The sequence below is a fragment of the Delphinapterus leucas genome, chromosome 3 (genome assembly GCF_059928025.1).
Source record: "Delphinapterus leucas isolate spDelLeu-1000000601 "Yukka" chromosome 3, BTC_Dleu_Yukka2, whole genome shotgun sequence".
NCBI lineage: Eukaryota > Metazoa > Chordata > Mammalia > Artiodactyla > Monodontidae > Delphinapterus > Delphinapterus leucas.
In genome coordinates, this window is record NC_143131.1 from 11,740,964 (window position 1) to 11,751,104 (window position 10,141).

Sequence of the window (10,141 nt, forward strand, 5' to 3'; positions counted from 1 at the left end):
TCCCAACCACTGCGCCACCAGGGAAGCCCATCAGTGTGGTTTTTTAACAAGATAACCATTTTTAAATACTTTACGGTACCTTGAACACCTTAACATCAAATATTAAAAGCTAATTAAAAAAATTAAGCTCCAGTTTAAAGTGAATAAAATACAAATTGGTTGCTTAATGCATTTTCTATCAAAATGGATCTATACTATTTAACATAGTTGAAAGAAGTGGAATGAAAATACTCCAATCACATATTGTTAACAGAGAAAAAACGGAAACTGCAAAATAGAAAATATAATAGTATCCCAAACTTGGAGGTTATACAGTGAAAACAGACAAATGAACCTTAGCAACTAGTGTCAGAATTTATCTTGCAGAAGAAAGTGCCTTGATTGAATTTTGGAGATGGGCTGTTAGCATCTTCCCCAACTTTTTCAAGAGGGGAAAAGAACTCCTCCCCCAGCTCCTCCCCCATAGCAGAAGTGGTGACATACTGGTAAGACCAGGATATGGTGTTTGGACTTGAGCCCCTTCCTGAATCTCAGCTCCCAGGCCTGAAGGGGAACTGGCCCTGCAGCCTCTCGCGCTGGACAGTGAAGTGTTCTGGGCAGTCATGGATGGCTGTCCCGCTGCTATCTCCTTCAGCAGCGGTGCTCCCTGGAGCATCTCCGTGTACCCAGCTCGGGGCTGCACGCCTGGCCCACCTCCCCCTGCTGAAGTGCGGATGATCACCAGGTGGAGCCCTGGGCGCCAGAACAGCTCCCAGACCCCAGGGGCTGCTGCTTCTTTCTCTATCATCACAAGCCACTTCTATAACTGTCATAATTGTATTTTAGAAAAGTGTAAGACAGCCCTCTCAGAAGGGAATTCTTCAATTTGCATATTTCCTTGAGACTGCTTTCCGTTACTCTATTAATGTATTAATACTTTTTAAAGTGATGTAGCTTCCCAGGGTGCTCTCTGTTCGATAAATCATTGCAGTGGTTATAAATAAAGCGTTACACCTTAAGTCCCTCAATACCCAGGCCAGAAAAGTAAATGCTACTGATTTTCCAGAGAGGTGTTACGAAAATTAACTGATGTTGGAAATTCACTTCTTTCCTTAAATTAGAAAAGGCTGGAGCAAGATACAGATAAAACATTTTCAGGTGTTAGACAAAATGAAAATGAAATGACAAAGATGATGTGAAACTATCCTAGGATCATTAAAGCAAATCAGTTTATTTTGGACGAAAGAAACTGAACTGAAGTAAAAAACGAATAACTCTTCTTTGAAATCTCCTTCTAAGTTTGGCACTTTTTCCTTAATAACTCTCATGAATAAACATTTATCTTCAATGGTCCAAAGTTTTCACGTTATGCTAACTAGTATACTGAGCTTGTGATTCCCGGTGATAGTTTAGGGTTTATCCACATTTTCATTTTATTATTGCCCAAGATTTTCCTTTTTTTCTAAGTGTTAGAATGGACTCGTAGGCCAGCAGTCAGATCATGAAAATTCCAGAGGAAGGGACTCTTTACCTTCTTAATGCTTGGCTGCCACAAAGATGCGAAATTGGTTAAACAATAAAGTCATAGCAACAACTTACATGTGCTCCAGAGCTAAAGTCAGCTCTCCATCTGTGACATGTTATGGACAGGATTATCCCACCCCAACGGAGAATTTCTGGACTACACTACAGTGGGCAAGTTATTAAAGACACAAAATTTTTGTAAATGCAAGTCTTCAGTACTACTAATAAATTTTCTTCACTTAAACAGTGGTATCTTTATATACTATTCTGCTTAAATAGAGCTAAGCAAAATTATTATGCACATGTACACCTAGATTTTGAAAAGTCTGTTCATAATCAAGACCTATCTATGTTACAACTCAGAAAAAGATCTGAGAGTGAACATAAATCACAGATAAAATAAATGCAGCAATATTAACAATCATAATTCATGATTTATTAAACACTGTGTTTTAGCCACTTTTCTGAGGAATCACGTCTATGCCACCATAGCTACACTGCGAAATAGGTTCTCCAGTTATGACTACTCTAATCACATCTGCAATCAATCTAGTTATGTAGAGCACTTATAAAGTTTACTTTTTATTTCTTAGTAAGCTGAATCGGGAATATTTAAGGTTTTTAATTAACAGAAAGGATTATTGAAACTTCATTTGATATTTTTGGCTGTTTATATTAGAAATTATTGGATTTTGCACAAACTCCCATCACTTAATAATGGGCTCTCAGTGTGTGTACGTGTGAGTGTGCATGCATGCGTGTGCATGCCTGATTCTAGTTTTGAGATGAGTTAGGAAGGATTATTTCTCTGAAGATTACTTTATACAGCTATCTTTGGAGTTTCAATAAGAAAGATGAAAGTGAATCCTAAAATACGGTTGCATTTTGTTGGGAGAATATTTCTACTTCCTGCTGAGACCAGGTCCCGTTTCTAATGCACTTTTACATGGACGTATAAAGAAATGAATATGTATTGACAGGGCTCTAGAAATTAATGCCTGATTTCCCAAAAAATACACAGCTGATACTCATCTGTAGAACACTGCTCGCTTGGACGTTACTGTGTTTGGAGAAGACGCTGAAAATCCAGTTATGTTCCTCTTGTTCAAACCCAAATTAAAGGTATTTTCAGGAGATTTTAAACTAAAGTCATTACCTGACGGCCACATCTAATTTTTAACTCTGGTTGGTTTTGCTCTGTTTGATTATCCACCTTTTCAGTCAATTTAAATTTTAAATAACTTAGCATGGTAGCCAAGACTTTCATTGTCTGGCTATTAATGTTATTCCTGCACATTAAATCAGAATAATAACTTTATGCTCAAGTCAGTGCTGAGGACTCTTAGTACTCTGCTCAAATCCATAAGAGTGCTGCCTTCAACTCCAGCAAAGACCAAGGCCTGGAAACAACTAACTAACTTAGGAATACCATGGATACATGCTGAAACAGGTAAACTATAAAGTAGGGACTCTGCAATATCAAAAGAGCATTAAATACAGACAACCTGTAGACAAGCTTCTCAGCCCCTCAGAATTAACTAACCTTATAAAAAATCCAGTGCCTGGGCCCACTTGAAGTTTCTGATTCAGTAGTGTCAGGGTTGGGTCCCAGAGAAGTCTGATGCACAGCCAGGGCTGAGAACCACAACTTTATAATGCAATGATAAAAACAGCCTAAAACCAGATTTCATCCGCTGCGGACCAGCTTTCTACCAGCAGAGCAAACCGCGGTAATTTCCTCTCAAAACTATACTGTTTTTCACTCTCCTGTCTTTGTATGCTCCTAGAATGCCCTGTTTCCAACTGGCAAATCCTACTTCTCCTGGAAGCTTTCCTTGATGTCTTTCTCCTCCCAGATGGTCACATAAGCCATATGGTCCCAGACTCTCCCCATGACTATGTATACTGCTGTTGTATTAACCGTTTCCTCCCTAGGTTGCCAGTTCTTTGAGGGAAGGAATTATATTTTGTTCATCTCAAGTACACCCGTTTGTGTTGGCTGAAAATTTGAATGAATGAAATAAACTTTATAAAAAATGATTATTGCCCCTGACAGCACATGCATGGGACACCAAATGTTCTGAAGCCCTGGCCGGTGACCATGGTTGCTGTGAATCAGTTCCTTGAACTGGGCTTATGCACAAGACAGTGATGATCTTTCAACAACTTCCATAAAATCAGCCAAAGTGAGAGAGGCATGGGTGGGACAGGCAAGAAAAGGAAAAGGAAGCTTTTGGAAGACAATACAGAATTATTAGAAATTAGCAATGAGAAGAATAGCAGAGAGAGAGCTGAACAGCAAAGAGACTGAGTTCTCCTTTCTGCACATGCTTGATCAATTTCACTTGTAACTGACTAAAGTTAGCTATTATTCATTATTATTAAGGTATATATATATATATATATATATATTTTTTTTTTTTTTTTTTTCGGTACGTGGGCCTCTCACTGTTGTGGCCTCTCCCATTGCGGAGCACAGGCTCCGGACACGCAGGCTTGGTGGCCATGGCTCAAGGGCCCAGCTGCTCTGCGGCATGTGGGATCTTCCCGGACCAGGGCACAAACCCGTGTCCCCTGCATCGGCAGGCGGACTCTCAACCACTGCGCCACCAGGGAAGCCCTATTAAGGTATATTTTATTGAACTTGGGGTAGTAATTTTTTATTTCCACTCCTGTCATCCAATTGTTTAGTTATTTCATGTTAATAGCTTTGAACAAATGGTCCAAATTCCAAATAAAATTGTATGTTTGAATAATCAAAAATGTTTAGAACATTTATTTTTCAGGGTTTGTGAAGTGAGCGAATACGAACAAAAATACAAGATGGCTTACATGATTTTAGCAACAAAATCATGTAACGATTAATCAAACATTCCAAGTCCTTTCAAACATTCAAAATGCTCTTTCCAGAGCAATGACACACTTATAAAAGCACTTAACTTACTCTTCACTTTTTAAGGGCCACTTTTAAGTATCCACTTTTTAAATGTGTTTTCTTCTCAAATATGTAGTATATTTCTGACAGCCACCTGTCATCACAGAAAAATTCAGGAAAACTTGAAACCTTTTCCTTTGGGAAATGTGAAGGTTGCAACTTTTCCCATCAGTGATCATTTAACCTGTGAACATAGAATACAAATTTTTTTTTTACCCTCACTAGCCATTACAAAGTATCATCAAGTTTCTGTGATATTAAAAGAACATGTTCCATTAACCTTTTAAACTGAATAAACCGAAGACAATGAAAAATCACAGAGGTACATTATTGCACGGTGGAATATCAACCCTTCCCTCAGTTTATCATGGGTACTACAAATAGCAGACAACCATCTGATGTACAGAACAAAGGCCCCTTTATCATCCCATTATTAAAACTTATAAAAATCAATGATTTTTTCCTGTTTCAGGATATAAAAACTGCATATTTAAGCAGAATATCTAATGTATTCTCCAAGATCCCAAGGTGTACTGTATGGTTTGGGCATACCCCAATTTGGAGACCATGCCAGACACGGCCCACTTGGCATTGGTGAATTCTATTTGGTCTACGCTGGGCTAGTCACTCTCGGGAAGACCTTTTGTTGTTGTTCACTTTAATGTACATACATAACACGTAATACTTTCTCCTTCATAACAAATGGAATCATTTGAGGTAAGACTCAAGTCTTACCTAAACCACTTGCATAAATGGCTACTCTTCACGTCCTATTCTATAGCTTGCATTGTGGAAACAATACAACTTGGCATAGCAAGACTTACAGATCTATCCCATATTTGCTTAATTATAGCCTATAGTGTTCCACTGCATGGCTCTGTCATTCCTTATTATTTCCCTAATAACGGCCCTAATCCTGCTTGTCAAATTTTGGCATTTGGATCACCCTGGAGGACCTGCTGAACCATTAATTGCCGATTGGGTATACCCAGGGTGGGGCTGGAACCTCTGCATTTTTGATATTATCCCAAGTGGTGCTGATGCTGCCAGAATGGAGATACACTTTTAGAATCACTGATACAGGAAAGAGACAAAGACGCAGAATTGCTGGAGCATGAGTGACGCAGATGTCAAATTTAACACAATCTTGCCAAAGTGCCCTCCCAAGCAGTTGCTCTTCAGCTTGAGTCCCAGAGTTCCCACACCTTTAGCTAATCATTATACTACCCAACATTAATTACCATCAACTCGATGGATGAAAACTGTATTTCCTTCTAATTTGCACTTTCAGAGTGCAAGCAAGGTTGAGCGTCTCTTCTTATGTGTATTGGCCATCTCTGTTTCCTTTCTATTCGTGTATGTGACTTTTGAAAATTCATTCATGGGAGTTCTGTACATATTCACGGTATTCATTCTTTGCTTTTATAGTGTGTATTCCCATCAGTCCCTTGGCTTTTTTGTATTAAGAATTAATTTTTTAGAGAGGTTTAAGGTTCACAGCAAAAGTGAGGGAAAAGTACAGAGATTTCCAATATCACCCACGCAACACATGCAGTCTCCCGCATTATAACACCCTCCACCAAAGCACTACATTTGTTACAACAGATGAATCTACATTGACACACCATAATCAGCCAATGTCCATAGTTTATCTTATGGCTTAGTCTCTATGTTACACATTCTCTGCATTTGGACAAATATAGTATTATATGTATCCATTATTATGGTATCACACAGAGTATTTTCCCTGCCCTAAGAAGCCTCTGTGCTCCACCTATTCACCCCTCCCTCCCCCAACCCCTAGCAAGCACTGATCTTTTTACTGTCTCCATGGTTCTGCCTTTTCCAGGACATCAAGTTGAAATCATACAGCACAGCTTTTTCAGATTGGCTTCTTTCACATAGTAATATGCATTTAAGTTTCCTCCATGTCTTTTTATGGCTTGATAGGCCATTTCTTTTCAGTGTTGAGTAATATTCCATTGTCTGGCTGTACCATAATTAATTTACCCATTCACCTACTGAAGGACATCTTGGTTGCTTCCAAGTTTTGGCAATTATGGATACAGCTGCATATTTCCATGTGCAGGTTTTTCTGTGGAGCTGTTTTCAACTCCTTTGGGTAAACACCAAGGAGCACATGCTGGATCATACGGTATGGCTATGTTTAGTTTTGTAAGAAACTGACAAACTGTCTTCCAAAGTGACTGCACCATTTTGCATCCCCTTCAGCAATAAAAGAGAGTTCCTGCTACTCCACAGCTTCACCAAAATTTGGTGTCACCAGTATTTTTGTATTTTGGCCATTCTAGTAGATGAGTTGTGGTATCTCGCTATTGTTTTAATTTGCATGTCCCTTGACCTTTTTTTTTTTTTTTTTTTTTTTTTGCGGTACGCGAACCTCTCACCATTGTGGCCTCTCCCGTTGCGGAGCACAGGCTCCGGACGCGCAGGCTCAGCGGCCATGGCTCACGGGTCCAGCCGCTCCGTGGCATGTGGGATCCTCCCGGACTGGGGCACGAACCCGTGTCCCCTGCATCGGCAGGCGGACTCTCAACCACTGCGCCACCAGGGAAGCCCCTTTCCCTTGACGTTTAACCTTAGTTATGAAGACATTTTTTTTCTCTCTCCATAAGATTTAAGGATCAACATGGTTAAATTTCTCAATCCTTAATTGTGTTGTCCATTTCACGTTTAATGACCATAAGGACGTTAAATATGCAACGTTAATAAACATTTCCATGACTTTACCTATTATTTTATTCTCTTAAGACAGGCCTTTACCCAGAATTTATGTTTTTTTATAGTGTGCAGGCAGAAATCTAGTTTTACTTCATTTTTCCATACAAAGAGCCAATGATACCTCATTCGGGCGAAAGCACTGATTGAAAGAGTCTCTCCCTCCCATATATGAAATTGTTACATATATAGAAGTCTATTTCTAGTCTTCATATTATTGTTTTAAGGACTTAACGAGGTAATTCATGTAAAAAAAAAAGTGCCTGTACTTACTTTGTCTTATTATCATTATGACTATTTTTTAATTGTCTTGGATTGTTTTATTCATTTTTATTTACATGTGATTTTTTGAATCAATTTTTCCCCACTTCTGAAAAATCTTGGAGTTTTCGAATGGAGGTGCATTAAATTTGTATACTAGAAAGAATTCTCTCTTTTATAAGCAAGGATTCTATAGTGAGTCTTGTCATTCATGAATCTGATATGTATCCTCTTTCTCCTCTGGTCTTTGTTATGGACTTTAATGAAATTTAATATTTTTCTCCCAATAAGTTTTGCATGTTTTTGTGAGGATTTTACCTATATCTTATGCTTTTATTATTTTTGTAGAAGGGACTTCATACCATTTTACATGTTCTAGTTATTTATGGCTGGTATGTAGGAAAACTATTGATTTTTTGTGTTTTGAGATTGGATCTGGATAGCATAATGGACTCACTTTATTAGTGATAACAGCTTGTTAGTTATTCCCTTGTGTCTTCTAGGTACATGACTCTGACTTCTACAAATATGATGGCCTGTCTCTTGCTTCCCCACCCTTTTAACCCTTATGTTTAAGATTGCCTAATATCTCAAGTATAATGCTGAATATTACAGGTGGTAGAAGGCATAATATTCCATATTTTTATGGAAGTACTTCTACTATACTCCTAAATATGATATTTCTGACTGTTAACTCCTCAAGAAGTTAAAGACCTTCCTGTCTATGTTATTCTCCTAAAATAATTATTTCTCATTATGACAGGGTATTATACTTTATCAAATGCATATTAGGCATCTGTGGACATAGCCACAGGCTTATCTTCTGATTAATATTAATATGCTAGGTTTCATTATTTAGTTTTCTAATATTGAGCTATCCTTGCATATCTGAAAGGAAACTCAATTTGCTATGATCCTTTCACATTTATATGACTGAATTTTATTTAAGGTTTTTGCTCCAATGCTTAAAAGTGAAGTTGAGCTATAATTTCACTTATAATTATAATTTATTATATATAATAATTTATAATTATAATTTCACCCATTTCTGGTTTGGGTATTGGGGTCCTGTATTGCTTATATAACATTAAATTTCTCTGAAATAACCTTCCCTTGGTTAATCAACTCAAATTACATTGTGTCACTGGCTTGACACCCTTTCCATTTCCCTGACCCAGATTATGTTTCACCCACTTAGTGCCCACCATATGCTTATCACTACTTGTTCAAAGAGCACTTTAATAAGCCCTCTGGGTTGAGGGCAGTGTCATACAGTTGCAGAATGAGCACCAACTTTTGAGTCAGATCTGATGTGGCCCATGATTATTGTGTGATATGAGACCTACTTCTCCTCTGTAAAATGAATATACCTACCTGCATGGTGCTGAAAACACTGACTAAGTTAATCCTCATAGAGTATCTGCTATATACAGGATTTTCTATAAATAGTGACTGTGCTGATTTTCCTTGACCAACAGGGACACAAGCATTTGTTTCTTTGGATATGTCAGCCTTCGCATGTCAAGTGATGCACAGGGTTTACACAGGAAATGCACAAATATCACTCATAAAAGCGACGTTTGAGTTAAATCGTGTCCCCCAGGATGACGTGTTGAGGGGCATCCCACCTGCAGTGATTGTGAATGTTACCTTATTCGGAAAGAGAACCTTTGCAGATATAAAGAGTTAGGATGAGGTCACACTGGAGTAACGTGGGCTCTTAATCCAATATGACAGGTATGCTTATAAAAAGAAGGAAGATGAAGTGAAGACAACAGCACACCGGGAGAACGCCAGGTGATGAGAGAGGCAGAGGCTGGAATGATGCATCTACAAGCAAAGGAACACCTGGGTCTACCAGAAGCTGGAAGAGACAAGGAAGGATCCTCCTCTAGAAGCTTTGGAGGGAGTGTGGCTCTGCCTACACCTTGATTCCACTTTTCTAGCCTCCAGAAGTCTAAGATAATAAACTTCTGTTGTTTAAGCCATCCACTTGGAGTTACTTTGTTATGGCAGCCCTAGGAGCATCCTGTGGATCAGAACCAGGGAATGGCTGGAGTTTCAGGTTGTCAAAGGAATAAACCGAGAGGAAGGTGGTACAGCACCAGTAACAAAAAAGTGTTGATATTAAGTCAAATGTTATTCGAGCTAGGATGAAAACAGGAACACGTTCTGAACTGTGCACCAAGCAGAACACAAGTGGACATGGCTAGAAGGGGGTAAAGAATATGGCCATTTATCATAATGGTGAACTGGGTTAAAGAGTTACCGAAGTTATATCAGATACTCATTAATTCATTGGGTAATGGCTACAGTGTTAATTGCTAGAATATATTTGACAATGTGTCTTGTAGATGTTGCCATAAAGCACAATTTCTTGCGGGCACAGTAACACTAAACAAGTCATAATCCCCAATGTAATTTTGCCAGAAAAGTGGTTCACGAAAAAGCATCTTGGGCACTGAGACTCTTTCTTGCCTGGTAACTCAACATTTGTCCCATCAATTCATTGCTGCTAAAACTTGAGCTGCTAAAACTTTCTTGGATCGTGTCAATCTCAACCTTCAGAATTTCATCTTCCTCATCTTTCCCTATTTCCTGACTGATGACTAAGGCTACATGGATCATTACTCTAACTGATCAGATAGTCTAGGCATGCAAAATGTAGTCATGCTGGTTTCACTCCGGTCAAACAAGATCAAA